The 20,712-nt window shown below is 37.0% G+C and overlaps 1 long non-coding RNA gene across 1 annotated transcript; it reads left to right on the forward strand.

Moving 5' to 3' along the window:
• Window positions 1-243: 243 nt before the first annotated feature.
• LOC134730978 (uncharacterized) lies at window positions 244-15,377 on the forward strand. Its single transcript, XR_010112941.1, has 3 exons — window positions 244-287; window positions 4,965-5,060; window positions 14,922-15,377. It is a non-coding gene; the product is annotated as an uncharacterized LOC134730978 (long non-coding RNA).
• Window positions 15,378-20,712: the final 5,335 nt, after the last annotated feature.

Consider the following 20,712-nt stretch of genomic DNA (forward strand, 5'->3'; position numbering starts at 1 on the left):
ATTCAAATGGGGAAACATGAAATTATGTGTTGATAGATAACAAATAAAGGCAGTAGGTCAGAAGTGTGTGTGTGTGTGTGTGTGTGTGTGTGTGTGTTCCTTTTCTCATCATACCTGGAGACTCATACACCAGTTATAATCAAAATAAAAATAACCATTATAATTTCAAGTGGAAAAGAATTAGGTGGTCTATTGTTAATAATCCAAGTTAATAAGCATATTGTTTGTTTGCTTTTTCCTCCAGGTACATTTTAGCCATCGATATTGACAAACACTAGCCTGGAAAGGTATATTTCAACATTTCAAAATCATTGTCATGGAGAACAGAAAGCGGGGGGCGGGGGGAATCTATTCTATATATTTTCCTCTTGGGCAATGGAAATAAGCTCTCATGATTCCATAGTCTTTCAGCCTTCCTCCCCTCCCCCTTTCATTTGATCACATTATTCACACAAAGAACCAATGAGCCGTTGTGCCATTACCTTAAAATCCTATATTAATGAGACAGCTACAGTTTTTAATCATTTGAGTTAAGCCTTGAATGTTCTGTTTGCTAATATCATGCATCCATTTAAAATGAGAACAAGTATTTTTTGGTTTTGGCAAATAGTGAATAAAATAGGGATTTTTCTCTGTAAATCTGTCAAACATTCTGAAGAAAGCATCTTACTCTTAAGGAGTTGATCTTATCTGTAAAAACATGAGCTAAAAAACGTGTCCCACAGAGGCACCTAGGGGGATAAGGACTCTGGCACTTTGTTTTTCTTGCAAAATTTTGGGGTAGAAATAAAGTCATGTACAAATACTGTGGTAAGCTCATCCCGATCATTTAACAAAAATTAAAAGCATTTGAGATGGCACTTAAGTAGTACCTAAACGATGTATACTCAGTGTCTTCTGGAGATATAATTATGTAAATAAAAGAAAGGATTTTTTTTGTTTGTGCTTAATCTTTCATTATGGTAAATTTGCTTTCGTTTATTAAAATGGCTTAAAAAGCACTTTAAATGAAGTTTACATAGCACCATAATTTAACTTTTTTTTCTTTTTAGCTAATAACTATTTTCTAACTTAAAGCATGACATCCAGGCCACCTGGATTCCACAGATATCAATATCACATGAATTAGAAAAATATCTCACCTTTTAGAATTCCTATGTAAAAGGGCAGTAGCGCATTCAACCTTTAGAAAACTGCCATGCAAATTATCTGTGAACTGTCATTTTTTTCTTTTATTGTTTCTTCTTGTTTCATGAAAAATCTAATATTTGTTGGGATGCCATTCAAGAAAGTTGAAATTATTGAATGCTGAATGCTTCATACTTAATCTCATAGCATAAATAAGCTGTAAAATATTAATATTAGAGCAGGCGGGAAGTTGTTTTAAAATGCAGTTTGGTCCTGTTTCCTCAATACTAAAGTATACTCACAAGTGAAATTCATGAACAAACTTTAGTAAAATTAGTAAAATTAGAAGGCATTTACATAAAGGGAGATTTATTGTATTGATATCACTGAACCAATACAATGAACTTAAAGACACAGGGAATTTCCCTTGACTTGTGTTTCTCACATCTCAGGAGCTATTCCATCTTTCATCTAAGATTGTTTTCACTATTCATGGAGGAGCCACTACACTGGCATTGTTAAGAATTTTGGGTCCATCTAAAGCTAAATCTCCATATCTGGGTGAAATGGCAAGGCAATTTTATTTTGCAGATAAAGAAAGTAAAGTTTTAATCCACCCTAGATTACAGAGAACATAGAACCAATAGGCTATTTGGGAACATTAGGCTCTCAATCCAGCTCTTCACTTTAAATATTTGGCTAATCTCCCCAGTTTATTCTAAGCTGGAACATACATGACTCCCCACTCTCCCCACTCTTGTCTCAACTTGCCATTTTGTTCACATACAAATGCCCTCTTACTTGAAACCCTTCAACTGACTTTTTTATCTTATCATAATGATGATTTCTCCATAACCAGTCAACCAAGCATTTGCTCCTCTTAACTAGCCAGGGCTGCCCAAACCACAAAACTTTGCCAAATCCGTCTGATGTATTCTTCTACAGAAGCAATGGAAGCAAATGTATCTTTCCCAAAGTAGTTATTAGACACCTTATTTTAGTTACTGATTTTTTTTTTTTTTTTTTTTTTTTTTTTTTTAGCAACAGAATCTAAGCAGCCTGATTGGAATTTCAAATGATCGTCACACTGAATTTGAAAGTCTGTTTTACACAGAATGTAACATTTTTCTTATATTTTAACCAAGGAGAAGCAAGGAGAAGGTCCTTTTTATCTTTTTTCTAGCCAAATGCATGTTCAATATTATTAATTCAAACAGAAAGAAGAACATCCAAAAATTTTGACTATTTAATCAGATTTTTTAGGCTTTTGTTAGGTTATCAAATGCTTTCTGTTTCAATATTAAAGACACAAAAATTCCTCACTTTCTGATTTATTTTTTTCTTAAACAATGTGACATCTATGTTAGCATTGGCCAAAGCACATAAAAGTCAGTTTGTTTAAAAAAATAAGGTATTGCACCAATTTCATTCACTTACCTAGGTCTCTATTTATTTATTTTTAAGAAGGAAAATGAGTTTGAGTTATTGCTTGATTCCTGTTGCCTGTTTGCTCTCCCTAAATTTTCCTTTCTTCACACACGAAGAAGCAAACACTGTCCCTGTCAAATGATAAATGAGGCAGAATTCGTGACGTGCATGTTTGTCAACATAAGAAAGATCAAATGATTGCTCAGCAGGAAGAAGCCACGGGAAATCCAATGATTTTTTACTAATTAGCAAAATAATAATAATGTCTCCCTAATGATTACCTAGTACTGGGTTGTGTCCTTTTATCAGGCAGATATTCTGCTAGTGCAAACTTGTGTTCTGAAGATAGGCTAGCAATTTCACTTGAAATTATGAAGGTGGACCATTTCTGAGAAATCTTTTGAAGAATCCTGTTCTGTCACTTGAGTAATTGAGAAAGAGAACTCAGCCATATTTTTTGCTTTCCATTTTAACACAGCCAATGTGTGTGTTTAAGCCAAACTTTATAAGAAAAAGCAATGCATTATTCTCAAGATCATTTAAAGTTCAAGTTCATCCTGTCCTTTCAGGGAATTTTACAAGAGGTATTCATGAGGGGTAACTTGACTGAAAATAAGAATGGAAACCAGATTTTTTTTTCCACCTGCTACCCAAGTTACATTGTCAATTACCATACGTTGCCAGATTTTTATTAATCTTTTATAAGACTTTAAGAGGTAGGCCTAAATTCTTAGTCCTGGAAAATGTTGCTGTTGCTAGCATTTTCTGTGAAGTTCAGTAGTCAACAAGTATTTATAGGAAACACAGTGAAGACAGGAGCATCTCTCAGGTCACAGGGTCTGTGCTGAGCTCTGTGGATTCTCTGGCCTGGGATATATTCACAGGATTCCTGGCTCAGGACAAAGCTACATATTTCTCACTTTTCTGTGTGCCAGATTTACACCTTAAAAATAGAGATCAAGGACGAGCGAGCTTGGAACCAAGGGAACACTATATGGGGAACTTAGCTTGTCATGTGGCATCTGGCTTGGGCATTGTTGATTTGGGCATTAAAACTGCTTGAATTGTCTTAAATCTCACCAAGAGAGCTGGTAAAACTTGCAAATGATTGGAGGCAAAAACGTATCACATTAAAACAAAGAGCAGACATGATCCCATTATTTGAAGTTATTATTTCTTCAGACTAGCGAGCTACTTATTTTTTTTTGTTTTTCCCTTTAATATAATATAAATTGACATTGTGAGCCTTTATTTATCTGATGTATATATTGCAATACCAACAACAAAAACAAATCTGTTTTCCTTCTTTATATCCACATCACCAAGAAGCTCTATTGTTGGGTGGGTATTGCCTGTGCTTACATCACTAGATACAAGGACTCATGATTACATATTTTTACTTTTGTTTTTTGGCACCTTAAGCCAGTCCAGGAATTTCCTGCAGCACCCCTCTCTCAACCAAGGTCAGTCTGCAGCCCCTTCCCAAGCAATAGTGATTTCTATGATAGCAACTGGAGAAAAGCCATAGTAACATCTTTCCTTTGTCTAACCCAGGAAAGACGACAACAGGGAGACACAGGGACTGAGGAGATGACAGGGAAATGGGGACATGGTAATGAGGGGAGGGGAAGGGGGAGGGGCCTAGGAAAAGACAAGAGCAGTGCTGATGATATGCTGGGGAGAGGTCAGAAGGTGAGAGGACAGAGATTACTTTAATGAGGCACATGGCTGCCACCACCAAACAGATGCTCAGATTTCTCTTAAGTCTCCGTCAACCCCAATGAATTTTTCCATGGCTCTCTAGTTCTACACTGTCCCAAAACAGTAGCACTAGCCACACACATCTAGTCCAAATTGACATGTGCTTTAAGGGTAAAATACACACTGGATTTCAAAGGTGTAGTGTTAAAAAGTATTTTTTAAACAGAAAATATCTCAATAATTTTAATATCAATTACATGTTAAAAGGATAATATCTTGCATATATGGTCTTAAAACAGTTCGTTAAAATTATTTTTCACTTTAATACAATGGCTCCTAGGAAATTAAAAATTACATCAATGACTGGCTTTAATAACCATATTTTCTAGTTTCTGTGTTTGATGCTTTTTCATCCTGGGGCCACACTGACCTTGAGGGGCCTGCCCCTCCTGGGACTAGCAAATTCCTAGAGATAGTAAAGGACTCACTTCCAAGACACCTTTCATGTGCATAGCAATCAATCTACTATAGCCACAGCCATCTCTTTATTGGGCTCTTACACTCTGGGCCTCTATCCTTCTGTCCTAATCATCCCAGGGGCAGGTACTAGGAAGCTGGTGACAGTCCCTGTGCCCCAGAACCTGCTATAATTATTCAGAGTAGCCAGTCCAAAGCCTCTTACTCTGCCTCACTGTTCCTTCCTGCAGAAACCACAGTAAAGGTTCTTGCTCACACTTTCCCGTCGCTCCCTCTGCCTCCTGAGTGCCTCACTCTTCCCTGTGTGGCCTCTCCTCGTGGGATCTGTGAGTATAACAAGTTGTCTTTTCAATGGCAGTTGTCTTCTGATCTGTTGGCTTTACCATACTTGAATAATAAAAAACCCTACATTTAAAAACATTTGTATCCTGTATCTGGGGAACAATGCTGTTTTAGAGACCTGTTTCTCTAAATGTGATCCACTGACCACCTGTAGTGGAATCACCTAAATAATTAAATATCCAAATTCCTGGGCCCCTTTAGAATTAGCACAGCTGCTGAAACATAGTGTTGGCTCAATAAATGTTAGCCATTATTACTTCAACACCATAATAACAATAATAGTAAGAATAATTTTTAAAAAATGGTTTACTATGGCTTGAGAAGACCCTTTCTTATTTCTTTATTATTATTATTATTATCAAAAGAAAAAAAATTTAACACTAGCATTTATTGAGTGTTCACTATGGACCAAGCATTACTAAGTGTTTTTACACATTATTTTATTTAATCTTCATGACAATCAGTGAGAAATAAGCAAGAAAAGTAACTTGCTCAGAGTCACACAGCTTGCTAGTATTGGAGCATGCATTTATATTTGAATGATACATGATTTATGTATTTACTTTATACCATTAGGCACAATACGAATTCAGGATAATAAAAAATATATATACAAGGAAGAATGATAATGAACAGATACACATATGTGCAGCACCAGGTCAAGAGGATGGCCTGAATCTTAGAGCTCCTTCTGTTTTGTGTGTCCACTTTTCTTCACCAGAGGTAGCCCAGCCTGACTTCTGTGGTCATTACCCTGGGCTTTTCCTCATATTTCTACCACTCATGGACATGTCTGTACATGGTATTTTATGTAGTTTTGCCTGGTCTTGGACTTAAGATAAAGGAGCTCACACCATATGCATTTCCCTGGTTTGCTTCTTTGGCTCTAAGCTCATCGATGAGATCCATCTGCGTTGATGGGTGAAGGTGCAGGCCACTCATTTTTTCACTGCTGCACTGAATTCTATTGTATGAATACTTTTTGGTTGACATTTTTCTGTTTGACCTTTGGGTTCTTTTAGGTTTTCTGCTATAAGAATAATGCCCCTAGAAACAATATGTTTTCTTCTGTCCCTGAACATTTTAAAATGATAGGTGTTCTTTCTTATTTTAAAATCCAATGTTAACTAATATTTAATATTTTCAATAAATATTAGATATATGGAAAAGTTGCAAAAATTATGCAGACTGTTCTTGCATACTTCTGACCTTGCTTCTCCTTATGTTAACATGTTATGAAATCATAGGACAATCAGTGAAGGCTAGGAAGTGAGCATTGGTTCAATATCATTCACTAATCTTCAGACCACTTTGATTTTCACATTTTCTTTCTCTCTTTCTTTTCTTTCTTTCTTTCCTTCTTTCTTTCTTTCTTCTTTCTTTCTTTCTCTTTCTTTCTTTCTTTTTTCTTTCTTTTCTTTCCTTTCTCTCTCTCTTTCCTTTCTTTCTTTCTTCCTTTCTTTTCTTTTCTTTCCCTTTCTTTTTACTGATATACTCTTTTTCTGTTCCAGGATCTTATCCAGGGTCCCACATTGCCTTTACTTTTTATTTTTGGAGGCATACTTTGACTTAGAAAATTACAACAGCAGTGTTTCAGGGAGATTGATTTTAAGACAGAATGTAAAATAGATTTCAGGGCAGAGAGCTAAAAGCAGGACTATCAAGTGACTCTTGCTATATTACGATTGCTTAAGGCAAAGAGAGAAAGAGCTATGGTGGTAAGAAGCCAACAGTGAATATATGCCTCTATATAGCACAGACTGCATTGCAATCGTGCTAATCTGTCTCTCATAGAAACCAACAAGTTCCTTGAAGGCAGGGCCCACTAAAGCTAATTCATCTTAGCATCTTCTTCAGGTACTCAGAAGAGTGACTGTCTATAGAAGTGATTTAGTGAAGATTTGTCAAATAAATTAACATGAGTGAAAAAGCCAAGTTATCAGGGAAGCTGAGACCCACAGAAAAAATAAGCAAAGGCAAAGAGAGAAGAGAGAACAAAAATAGAAAAGAGAGACCCGGCCAGCTGGTGGGTTGGAGGAGGCAAACCCAGAAGGAAGGGCATTCATAGGAGACACAGACAGAAAGAGAAAAGTGAAAGGAGAGGCACAAGGAGATTTAGAGCCTCGAGCAGCTGAGGCAGTGGCAGTTTTCCCACTGCATCGCTCGCTTAGGTCCTGTACATTATCACCCATCACGTGCCTTTAAAACCTTGCCGAATTTATTTACGGCTGTTCATAGCTCTTAGATCTTTCTTTATCATTTACTCTCTCATCTCATGCCTCTCTCACAGGTTGCTGCTAAGAATAGCCTCTCCCCGCAGCACAGTGATGGAATATCATATGATGCCTGTGATTCATTGGCCACTTATGGCGCTCTTCTCTCCACTCACTTCCTGCCTCAGGGCCTTTGCACTTACCGGCCTCTTTTCTTGAGATTTTCAGCTCCCAGATTTTCAAAGTGTTGGCTTCTTCTCATCCTCAAAGCTTTAGCCCCACTTACTCTACTCATTAGCTTATTAGGTTGTTTTATTGTCTTCAAAGTGCTTAGGGCTCTGTAGGTTTTTCTGATTTGTTTCTTTACTCATTTCCTTTTTGTTTTCACCCATTAGAATGTTAGCTCCATGAGAGAAGGAATCCTGTCTGTCTTATTTACCACTGAAACTGCAGCATCTAGAAGGGCATGGAAGGACACAGGGAGTGATGAACAAATTGCTCTGTACATTGGGTTCGATGTAGTCATGGGCCACATGGAGGTGGAGGCCATGCCTATCACTTAAAATGTCATTGTTCCAAGTGGCCAGATCAACTCTCAATACTAAATTTTTTATTTTGCTTTGCTTTCCAAAATGGGAATCTATTCTTTAAGGATGAAGGAGAGTAACTGTGGTTGTTCCAGGAGGATAGAGGTAGGGGAAGAGCAACCCCTGAACTAGGGTAAAATTTCAAAAGAATTTGTTATCTTTTAGGACATGTAATATTTTAATTTAACCACATTTTTTGAATGCCTGCTAAATACCAAATACTGTAGGAGAAATGGCAAATAAGGCTGGGCGTGGTGGCTCACTCCTGTAATCCCAGCACTTTGGGAGGCCAAGGAGGATGGATTGTTTGAGCTCAGGGTTTGAGACAAGCCTGGGAAAGATGGCAAAACCCTGCCTCAACAAAAAAATACAAAAAATGTAGCCAGGCATAGTGGTGCACACCTGTAGTTCCAGCTACTTAGAGGCTGAGGAGGGAGGATCACCTGAGCCTGGGAGGTTGAGGCTGCGGTGAGCCAAGATTGCAGCACTGCACTCCTGCCTGGGTGATGGAGTGAGACTCTTCTTAAAAAAAAAAAAAAAAAGGCAAATAACAAATTTCTGTTTTTTAGGATGTTTCTGCCAAATACAACTATTTAATAAGCAAATAACTGGTTACAAAACAATTTACTAAAAGCTATAATAGAGAGATGCTCTGAGGGTTGTGTAAGATTAAATGATGGAAAAGAATTACCTTAAAGGCAACTTACTACTACCTTCAAATATCCAAATTAGCATTTCCAAATAATGCTCTGAAGGATGATGACAGATGTTATTAGGGAGATTCAAGTAAGAGTGGAAATTTTGGATTAAAGTTAACCACTTGTGTCTCTAATGCAGGATTTATCAGTGCCTTTAAAACTCGCTAATGTGTACTGTGAATTTATGTAGGGGATTTTGGTAAGCATCATTGCCAAAACTTATTTGGCCATAATGCTTTTTTTTATTTTTATAAAGTGGATCTTATAGAACTAGTTTTCACTGAGTAAACATTAAGAAATGATAATAAAAATTATAGAATGAAAGCAAACTGGGATGAAATTTCTTCATAAAACATTTAGCTTAGGACTTATAAAGTGACTTCTTGATGTTTAGAGGTGAGATTTTTCCTGAAAAAGTCAGGAATGGGATTCAGAGAGCTCTTTATTATTTTCTCATCTCCATTACTTCCTCTTCCTTTACCCTCCTATAGCTTCTTCAAGGTCTCACTAAAATCCCACACACATGGGAAAGAGTTCATGGTCTAATTGGTGGAAGACTCCTGACAGCTCTATTTTTTTTTTTAATTCTACCTTAAGGAATGATAAACGACTGAAAATAAAGTTTATCATACTCGCAACTAGGTCCTGTTCTCTAATACTATTCCCTACAGAAAGGAATTAGGACTCCTCAACAAAATGCTGATTCCGTGGCTGAAGCAGTGTAGACACAAGGTGAGCTGGGAATGCCTTGTTGTTCCAGAAAGTGAGAAAATGCTAAAAAAAAAAAAAAAAAAAAAAAAGAATGAGACATGAGACATATTACACAGACACAGACACAGAAACAGCTTGAAGGGGTTCCCACTGGCCACATCTAAGACAATCTGAGCACCAAGACAATTAGATAGAGTAATAAATTATTGAAAAAAATAAAAATTTGTGAATCCTTGCCAAAAATAGAGATAAATAAATAAGTGGGAAAAAAGGGAGATCTCTTGCCTACAGTAGGATCCCAAGTGCCTGCTGGTAAATATGGAGAAAGTACTGCAATTAGAAAATCAACATTTTGCAACCTCATACTAAGGATTAGATTCAAAAAGAAACATCAATCCAGAGAGAAATTTTGATTAAGAGCAAGATATTTGCATGGCATTAAAGTGTGTCTCCACAGATTTCTTATAGTTGTAAGATAAAAAGTAGTACTGATATAATAGTAACTATGTGGTTGGTATATATAGAATATGATAGTTATATATAATTATAGACTTTGCACATAGTTTTTATAATATAGCCATATAAATTACATAGTTCTTTGTAATTCTATTCAACATAGTTTTTACCTAATAGTAATTATATAGTGGTGAAATCGTACAAATCTTGACTGTGTGATACAAACTTATATCACCAATGAAGGGAATGTGACTTCATGGGCCTCCAGGTATGAACACTTGAGAAGGACACAACATCAATTATGTATCATTCCAGCCTGGAATGTGTAAACTGAAGTTATTCGTGAGGAAACATCAGGCAAACCCAAAATGAAGACTGTCTCAATGGGGAAAAAAAGAGATGATTTTCTTCAAGTTTGTCAATGTCATAACAGACAAAGAAAGGTGGTGGAAATCCAGCTACCTACCTACCTACCTACCTACCTACCTATCTACCTACTTACCTACTGTCATCTATCTATCTATATCATCTATCTATCTATCTATCTATCTATCTATCTATCTATCTATCTATATCTATCTATCTATCTGTCACACAGAAAATGAAGCATTTGGGTAAAATTTTAAGGATATGTGAATCATGTAAAAAGTATACATGTGGTTTTGTACTCCTCTTATTTTCATTTCAAGTAATGCTGTACCTGGCACATAGTATTATTCACAAATATTATTGTTACAATGAATACGCAATGGACTAGTTGACCGAAGGAGTTTTCAGTGGAACTAGTTCAAAGAAGTTTAGAGGAAATAGGGTTTAAAGACACTGGGTTGAGTTAATTGTATCTCTGAAGTCCCTTTCATTGTTATGATTTTTTGATTCTTTAAAGAAGAACTTTATGTCTAATTTGAAAACAAAATGATTGAATTTTTAATGACCTTTGCTCTAGTGCAAGCTGTATTTATTTAATTTTTTAACAGAAGGCAACACTATGGCCCAACTGAAGATTATAGTTGATTTCCAGAAGGGCCTTTAAATTAAACAAAACTGAACATCACCTGCTCTTTCCTGCCAAACAAGACATGCTATATATGATTTTCAAATATAGCTAATAGTTCCTATACCAGAATTAAACCACACTGCCTTCTCTAACAGTGACATCTTTCTAGCTTCATATATCTAGCTTACATTGGTATAGAAATTGAGTTGTAAAACATTTGTTTTGCCCTTATACTTGATTTTCTCTTAAGGACCAATTGCATTAATGAGTTCAATGTCATCTGCTCCTAAATAATGGAATGAAGACCCTCTTCTGGGCCTGGTAAACTTCCTTCATGTCAACCCTGTTTGCCTGTTTGGCTCCCTGGCACCTTTAATAAAACTGACCCCTGAGCTTATGGACTTCAGTTTTTTTTCTACAGAGATTTCCCAATCCTGCAACTTTCTTTTGCTCCAACATTCTTTTTGAGGAATTTTTTGAAGTGCTCTTCTGGAGATGGGATGGAAAGAAATCATGCTTTGGAGTCAAGCAAGTTTGTATATAACACAGCATCCTGTTTCTACCACATTCTTGCTGTGTGTGCAACAGGGCAAGCAGCATAGTATTAATGTTAGGGGTAAGGTCTCTAAGGGCAGACAGCTGGGAATAAATCTTGTTTAGTGAGCCTCTTTGTTGGGCAAGTAGTTTTACTTCTTTCTGTGTCAGTTTTCTTGTCATTTAATGAGAATATTAGAGTTTACCCCATGGAATTGCAGTGAAAGTTAAATGATACAATTATGTGAAATAATTAGAACAGTGCCTGGCACATTATCCAGCACCTTTTCAAGTTTCAGGTTTTTTTAAATAAAAAATTGAGCATCAAGCTTATTTTATATTTTAAAGTAAGGATTAAATAAGATACTGCAAGTAAAGAATCCAGTCTTATGCCTGTTTCGTTAGTAGAAAATCATTCATTTATTGAAAATGTATTTATAGACTTCCTATGCTAGATTTTCTACATTTTAAGGGCTGGGCATTTAGAGAAGTTTCAGGCATACTACAGTCTATGGTCTTTTGATTTATTAAAAAAATAGTTAGTTACTGTTGTTATAACAGATAAGGACTGAGTATAGACCTAATCTACAAATCTTAGTCAAATCATGTTTGTTTTTCTTATCTTTCATCCTCACTTCTGAGGATATCTAATTTCCCTTTGATTCAGAGTTTAGAATCCAATTTTCCATCCCACAAACAGTATTTGAATGTATCTAACTCAACGCTGAGCTAATAAGGATAATGAACTTTCTGGGGCCATTTTGAAGTTTGCAAAGGGCTTTCATGTGCAGTTTTTCCCTTGGTGCACCCCTGATGCGGTGAGGGACAGCTGCAGGCCCATTATCTTCATGAAAGCTCCCACAGAAACATATCTGCTACATGTTCTTAGTGATTAGTAAAATAAAAGATTTGAAAGTAAAAATATTCCTGTCTCTTTTCTTCAAAAAGCAAACAGATTCTAGAATAGGCAAGGACTAGAGCTGGAGGAGGAAAATTGGCAATTTTTTTTCTTTGCATAATTTTTCTGACAAAACAAAAAGATTTTGACATCATTTTTATGACAAACTGTACCCATATCTTTGGAATTTTTGCAAATTTAGCATCAATCATGCATTTTTCCAGTCATTTTCATTGAAATTTCATTCTATTTATCTTGTTGGCAAAGTGAAAAGCAATTTTTGTTTGCTAACGCTGCCTTTTCCCTCGCTGCATTAAAAAGTGATGATGGTAAAAAAAGGGGGGTTTTTCTTTTCTTCTTCAGGGAAGCCCCCAGTGTGCTCATTTGTATGTACAGTCTATCATTGCTATTTTAGCCTATTTTCATTTTATTTATAGCTTTGAATCATTTATTATTTGCTTGGAAAGATTTTGCCTAGAACTCTTAATTGGTACACATAGCAATTAAAACTTTATTACTTAAATATTTTTCAGAACAGGAAAGAAAAGGTACCCAAATCAGCATAATCAATTTAGCCATAAAACCCTAAGTCTGACTTTTTATTTTATTTATGATACGCATTTTGTTCTAATGCTTTGTAAGCAGCATAGCTCTTCTTTCTAGTTCTACATAAATGAGATTCATGCCTAATGTGCCTCCAATTTTCAAAAACAATCCCTCAAATACAGTTTTAACTTGCCATTAAGACTGTGTCTACCCATCATAAAATGAATGTTTGGGAAGGAATTACTGGTGCATGCAGGGTGTTAGTTTTTTAATATGAGAATCAGTTCTGCCCTGCAAGTCTTTTCATCACAACTTTCCTGTAGAGAAGTGGATTTTGCTGTTTTTAGGAGATATTTCCAGACAAAAGTCACATCAAGTCTATTCCCCATTGATTTAACTTTAGCAGTCTTTGTTGTAGACAAAATTTTACAGATAGATAAAAAAAGATTTTAAAAATAAATGTAATGGTTTAGAAATGTTTATTCAGTGTAGGCAGAGCATCTGTTGGTACCTTATATCCCTCGGGAAGATTTCTGAAAGACTATAATGAATAAAATGGAAAAAGTTGGAAATTTATAGCAACCCAAAAACTATTCAAAGAATGATGAAAATTACTCTGAAAAGTTCTGATGAGTAAGTAGTCAGCAAACACACACACACACACACACATGCACACACACGTACTTATGAAGGACTGAAAATGAGTCCAGCACTGTGCTAGGCACTTTTACCAGCATTATCTCATTTATTCCCCTCTCTGCTCCACAGAATTCCACTGAAAAAGTGTTATTAGTACCCATTTTTGAAGCGGAGAAAGCAAATAACATATATAAAAGCATTTAAAAACTGATAAGTTAGATTGGATATAAAATAAGCTCAGAGAAAGAAAGAGATGAGAGAAGGGAGAGATTGGCGGCTTTAATGAGGGCTGAAAATGTCAGAACAGAAGGATCTTACACAGCCTGGAAAGATGACTGCAATTTAAGAACCTGCTTACCTTCTCCTTTACAGTAACTCACTTCACCTCCTTCATCTCTGGTGACTGAGATATATGTTTTTATAAACTTCCAAACTCTAAATTATAAGAATTGTCAAGGCTGTTTTCTACTTTCGAGGACTATGGATTTAAACTTGGAAGGGTCTCAATCAATTCTTTATCTCAGTAAAAGAAAAGTGTTTTTGTAACATTGGAAATGAAGGGATTTATCCGTATGCTTACAGAAAAGATTGAAAACCAGCACTGAAATCCCATGAGAGACAGGAGTTCTCCTTAGTTCTTGGTTGGCTCACATGGTAAGTTCCATTTTGAGGGAGAGAAACAGAAGGGTACACCAGGATGCATCCTGAATGCTCATCTACCTTATCCATTCCATCCTCAAGGCTTTGGTACAAGTTAGGGATGATTATGCTCATGCACAGGCAAGAAAAATGAGGAAGAAAGAGGATGAGTAACCTACCAACAATCAGGTAGAAAGGAAGAGAAGAAATTAGATGCAAGCCCAGATTTGTCTTATGCAGTGTCTATGAATTTCCCATTAAGTACTGTCAACTCGATTAACAGCCATTGACAATGACCTGGGCACTGTACGGCAAAGCAAATAATCTGCACTTTGTTGTTTTACACCTTATTGCTCTTTACAAATGATGGCAGAACAATAAGAAAACTTTACATCAGTTAAGTTTTGCTGTCATGTAGTCTCAGTTCTTATGATAAATATTAAGGACCCCATGGAAATCGGTAGGAAGCACTCTTCTTTCTATGCCAAGATGATGTGCTTGACTTGTCAGTGTGATAAGTACTTTGAATTTGAAGATTGGAGCCTGCATGCCAGGTTGCAGATTTTGGCAATGAGTGAGTGAATCATTGATTTCTATTTATGAATGTAGGACAGGCAATTTTATTGCTTGCTCAACATCCTTTCTCCCTTCTTCTTTTCTAACAGAGCCTCACATTTGTTCAAAACGATAATGTACTTTGCCACCCTGGATCTGATTTGGATCACAATTGTCAAAGCCAGTGGTGATAATTGTTTTCTTTGCCTTCTCAGTCTTTATGGCATAAGGGGTGGCTGCACATCTCAGTCCTGCCAATGGAATTTAAGGAGTCTACTAACATTGTTTCCAGAAAAGCTTTTCTCTTTCTGATTAAAACACCCAGGTATGTCTGGCTATCACTTTCCACCTCTTTTCCTGTTTTAAATGCAGATGTAGTACCTGGAGCTGTGCAGCTGTTTTGTGACTGTAAGTTGATGAACAGAGATGTTGGGCCTGGCACCACGGAGCTGCTGAAGACACACACAAAAAAGGCCTATCTTTTGACTTCTATATTTTTGTGTGGAACAAAACTATTTCATTAAAATATTATAGTTGAATGTAGTTGAATGCTTTGTTACTTGCAGCTAAATACATTCCTAATAAGTAGAGATTATAACTATAATCTTACTATAACTGTCTATATTAGCTACTAATTGAATATATTATATTTGGGAAATAATAATTGTGGTAATCTAAATTATTAACCCAGTTTTCTCCAACAATAATCTAAATTGGTTTAATATGGGTAACTGAAAACATACAATATGGTAAATAATGAAATAAATAAATGTCAAATAGGTGAGTATGACAGAGAAATATTGAAAATGTACTTTATTTTATTTTAGAAATAAAATCTGCTCTGTGTAGTCACTTCTGTGGTTCTTTCTCCCCTTCTTATCATGGCATCCCATACCTATAAAAAAATTAGTTCACACTAATTATCTGCAAATGGGACTCATCGTCACAGTGAAATCGAGTCTCTCCTTGATCCTAATCCAAATTTAACTGTAACCTAAATGATACCTGACAGAAATATGCAGAGGTCACAGAGTCCCTGCCTGTGAGAGACATTAATCAAACAAATGTCATTTTTACAGTTCAGTAGCTTTATATAAGAAAATTTAACTTAAACCTTACGAAAAAGGAAGATTCAATGAAAATACATACAATGCATTTAGAATAAGAAGGCAAAACTCTAGAGATCAAGGTTGCTAAATTATTATTTAAAAAATCTGGCTGTAAGACATACAGGCCATTTTGGTCTCCTGGTTCTTTGACGCTGACATTTTTAATCAGAACAGTTTTCTCCTCAGTTGTCTCTTTCACTCTTTAAGATAATCATTACCAGCAGGTTAGTAGTTCTAATTTTTCTATGAATTGGTTGATACTTCTGAGAACACAAAATCATTTTGAGAATTTTGAGAATACAAGTCATTTTGTAGCATTCAAGTGAAAATATCTTCAACTTGTTTTTGTTTTTCACACAAGAAAAGAAAGTAAGTAACTGTGAAAGGTTGCTTTCCATAGTCATTCCTGTTCAGGGACTCATTTGTTACATTCTTCCTTTAGTAATTTTTATTTTTGTTTATTTGTTTCCTTTTCTCTTTAAAGGTATAGATGAGAAAAATAAATGATGTTTAGAAGTGAAGGAAAATAAATTTTATGGACTCCAAAAGCCTTTCCAGGTGTCTAGATAAAGTGCCTGGAAATGCTTATGTAATTGGAGTTCAAAGCATCAATTAAAATATCCACTTTTCTAAACAATAAATTTCATCTGGGGTGCATTTTGTTACCCAGATTGTGAATAACTTATTATAAAGCCACATTTTCATTTGCAAGTCCCTTGTTCATGCCAAGTCTTTTGTTGTTCTCTATTCAATAAAAGAGAGGTAAGCAGACATTTTCCAAATTTTTTCTTAGAATATTTATTTTTTCAGGAATCATGATGGGATTTGATGAATTAAGGAACAGAATAAAAAATCCCATGTTACTAATTTGTATATGACAGCAGGTGGTTGGGTTCAAGTGAACAACAAGCACACACAGAAGTCAAATCAGAAAAGCTTCCTTATTTGGCTAAGTGAATTATCTCCAGGATCATACATTAAAACACAGGAAAGCACTCCTTTTCTATCTTTGATAGCCTCAAAGGAGTGAAAAATAATTTTCCTTTTTAAACACGCTTGACACTTCCCACAAAGTCTTAGCGTCCCCATGGTGAGGTCCTCACAGGTGGTTCACAGAGAATGAGATTACATAATTAAGACTTTGGGAAGCAGGGGTCACTGCAAACCCACACTGGATGAACAAACAGAGGCTGGAGTTTGGGCAAAAAGAAAACTGATTCTTTTCATTTAATTCATTATTAAACCACAAAGAATGTTATTCTCAGTTTACATACACTGTAGCCTGTGACATAAAATAACAGTTTGCAGCAATTTTCAGAAAGTTAGAAGTATTTTTGTGTGCATGCACATGTGTGCACATCAGTGTATATGCATACATGTTCACATGTTTGTTCACGTAGGGAGAACTGTCATCATTGTTCACCTGCCCCACACAAAAACGTTTATCTAAAATGCTCTGGGGATTAAATGCATAGTTTAATGATTGAAGGCATTTCTATATTAGATATCTTCCTTGATTGGCTCTGACAGTTAAATTTGAAAATTATTCAATAGATAAGTAGATTAAAGATACTTAAGAATGTCCTAATTACCCAAACAGCATTTGAAAAAAAGAAAAGGAGTCTTGACTACGATACTGAACCAAAAGTGTTTGACAACTCATTTTAACTATCTTTCAGATAAAGAATAAATTCAAGGATTCAGTCGCTTGTGCTTACAGAGGAGCATATGGCATGTTCTGTTGGAGGACGGAGTAACCCTCAATGTACCAGCCAGATTTTTAGTTAGTTATTACAGCCTCTTCATCTAAGGCTCCCTGTGGTCTTCACTTCCCAAGTGACAGGGCTGAATGAAGAGATGATTGTGCATAAAGTGGTTTGTGATCTTCCTAAGGGAAAGACTTGATAAAACATGGGCTCTTCTTAGGATACAGCAGATGTGCAGACCACAGCAAAAGCCCTATTCGTTAGAACGACTCAGCCATGAATCAAGCATTGTCACATTTTCAGCTGGGCAGGCGGTCACTGGGGAAGCAGGAGGAAGGGAATAGTAGGAGGGGCACACAGTCTCCCCAAGCCATTTATATCAGGCCTGGAGTGAGGGGAGCTGTAATAATCCAGGTATCGTCTGTACTTTTGATTACACACCAAATATTAAAATAACAGGGTCAAGAGGAAAAAGCTCAACTGTGATTTCAGCTTGGTAAGCAGCATTGCACTCACTGGTTAGGATGAGAGATGTACAAGCTGCTCACACGACTGCTAAGATTTATCCTTAGCAGCAAAGGAATTCTGGTCAGGAAACAAAGACCAGCACAGGGCAGCATGCAACTGAGATCTGTGTTGAGAAACACAGGCTGAGTGCTCCACATGGTTCGCAGGAAGCCATGACGGAGCCCGGCATCAGGGGAACATGAGCACACTGACTTTTCTTCCATTCTAGGCAGATGGGAAAGTGGCTGTTCTCAATTTTATGTCCTCCTTTAGGGACACAGGGCTACCTGGCACATTCAGGAAGTGATTTTCCTTTAAGAGGCTTCTTCAAGGTTATTTATTCCATTTATTCACCCAGCAAATAGTTGTAGAGTTCCGTCTTTGTGCCCAGCTCTGTGATCACTGTGAGAGGCACACACAGACCTGCCCTCATGGAGTTCATAATCAAGGCAGAGAAAGCAAGATCAGGAAAGCGAGAGCATGTAAGCAACGTGGAGGTGCAGGGAGGAAGATATACGCTGGAAGGGCGCTCCAAGGAGAACATCTGATCGACCCTGAGGGCTCTGTGTAAACATTCCTTCGTTCCTTGCAGAGTTGCAGCCCTCATGTCAGCATTTTCCAGAGTGAGCTGGAGCTTGGCAGCAGCCCACACATTTGCTGCATTGCAGGAATAGCTAGAGGTTTATAAAGCTGTTTCTTTAGGAAGATCACAGCCCTTGACTTCTAATATCCACCTAGGCTTTCAGGGGTTGGGAGAAAAATCCTCCCCCTGTGTTTTCACAAGCCATTGGAAAATGAAATGCTCCACTACTCCCCTGGCATAGGAACAACAAAGCATTGAGACGTTCACTTATAAAGAATAAAAGGACAGAGTCAAGATGATGCTGTAGATAACACAGTGTTTCATCATTTGCATGAGGTCTGAAATATCCCCAGGCCTGACTACGGAATAGTGTGACACCTTGAAAACACAGATTCACGCAACCCACAATAGAAACAGAGAATAAGGAAATTCCAATGTTTTCTCTTTTTTTAATGGAATGAAATTTTATTTAACATTTGCCTGTGTAGTTTTATTTATGTGTAGCATTGAATTTTTGGAGGAAGTTCTCATATTGAAGGTTGCTGTTATGGCTTTATCAGATAATCCTGTGTGTGTGTGTGTGTGTGTGTGTGTGTGTGTGTGTGTTTTAATTTATGTGATAGCAATAATGAAAAAGAGGAATGGAATGTTAATACACACCAGCTCCCAAGGGAGAAAGGAAGCGCTGCAAATATACACAGTGGCATCAAAGCAACATTTCTTTTGAACTAAATAATGCAAATTAGGTTTACCTCTATCCATCTCCCTTTTCATTGAAATATATTTTCAAAAGAAATGAAATATGGGTTGTCCTTGTTTTCTTACTAAAAACTAGGCCTTGCTAAACAAAATCAAGTTTTTGAGGCTGTCAACACATGTTACAAATGATGAAATTTTTCTGCAAGCCTGTTAAATTAGAATGTAGAAGATCCTAGCTAATTTGTATAGCTCAAGCTTCTAAATGTGCGCATTGTCCCCTTTCCTTGTCACGGAAGCAAATTCGTATTGACTGTCCTATCCCACACTCTCATGCAGTCAGTTTTCATCAGCCAGTCAGCTGTGGGCCTTGCACACTCCCCCACACTCCCTTTGTTGTGTTGTTTCCTGCAGGCTTGTCTCACTTTCCCTCCCCTTCTCTTGTCTTCCTGTTCGTATTCTCCATGAGTTTATTTTCCATTTGGAATCTATCTTATCTCCTCAACAGGAGTATTGATCCTCTGTCATATAGAACACCTGCTTCCTGGTGTCCCCTCTTCACTGTCACACAGACTATTATTGCATGTGGTCACTTTTGATTATTCCAGTGTTGACTGCAGTTTTCCCAGCTGATGCCATGTAGGCTTCTCATATATCAAGAACATCCAGAAGGCTCCCTGGTCTTTTGCTTTGGCCAGATGATTGACTCGGAGGCTTGGACTGAAAGATAAAAAGCAGTGAAATTGGTGTACTAATAGAAACATCACTTTTAGGGTGGGGACAAGGGCGGGGAACAGATAAACAAATAATGAAACAGGACTTTTGCATATTGCCAAAAAGAGAACGGGGAGACATAGTTTCAGGTTTGGGTATACAGCAAGTCTTGAAGGCATGCCCATAGTGAGGACTTTGATGAATGGCTCACCACTTCTCCCACGACCCATCCAAACCTGTAGTAACACTACAGGTGCTATTGCTCTCTTAGTAGGCTGGGACACCAGGCCACCACAATTATTAAAAATGTAGGGTTATTTCAGGAAGGTAGAACATATGCTGACCATATGAAATATATTTTTAGGCAGATCTTATCTGGAGAATGTCGCTTTTGATGAAGGAAACTAGGTAAAAATTATCTTGCTACTCAGAAGAATTGTTTTAGGTAAGGTAGATCAATGGCAAAGACACTTATTTGGTTTAATCACTTTGAAGTCTTGAGGATGGCCACACAAATCTGTCTTTCTGAGTATGGAGAGGGAAAGACCTTGTCTCCTTCATGTCCATGTTCTTTTCTCAGTGCTGTTGTCAGGAGCTAGTTGCCACACTTCAATACCCCCAGGCTCCAAACAGCATAGGCGAGGGTGGGCTTAGGATGTGGCTTGTTGCATACGTACTTGGTGATTCCTCCTTGGGCTCCTTGGGCTGGTTTCCTCTTCTACTGATGGCAAAGTGAATGTATCTGTGCATTGCCAAGTGGCCCTCCCACCCCTGCTCAACGTCTCGTCATACATTATAATGAGCAGCAACCTCAGCTCTATGGGGGTAGCCTCAGAATCTTCCTCCAA

The sequence above is a fragment of the Pan paniscus genome, chromosome 7, assembly GCF_029289425.2.
Source record: "Pan paniscus chromosome 7, NHGRI_mPanPan1-v2.0_pri, whole genome shotgun sequence".
Taxonomy (NCBI): domain Eukaryota; kingdom Metazoa; phylum Chordata; class Mammalia; order Primates; family Hominidae; genus Pan; species Pan paniscus.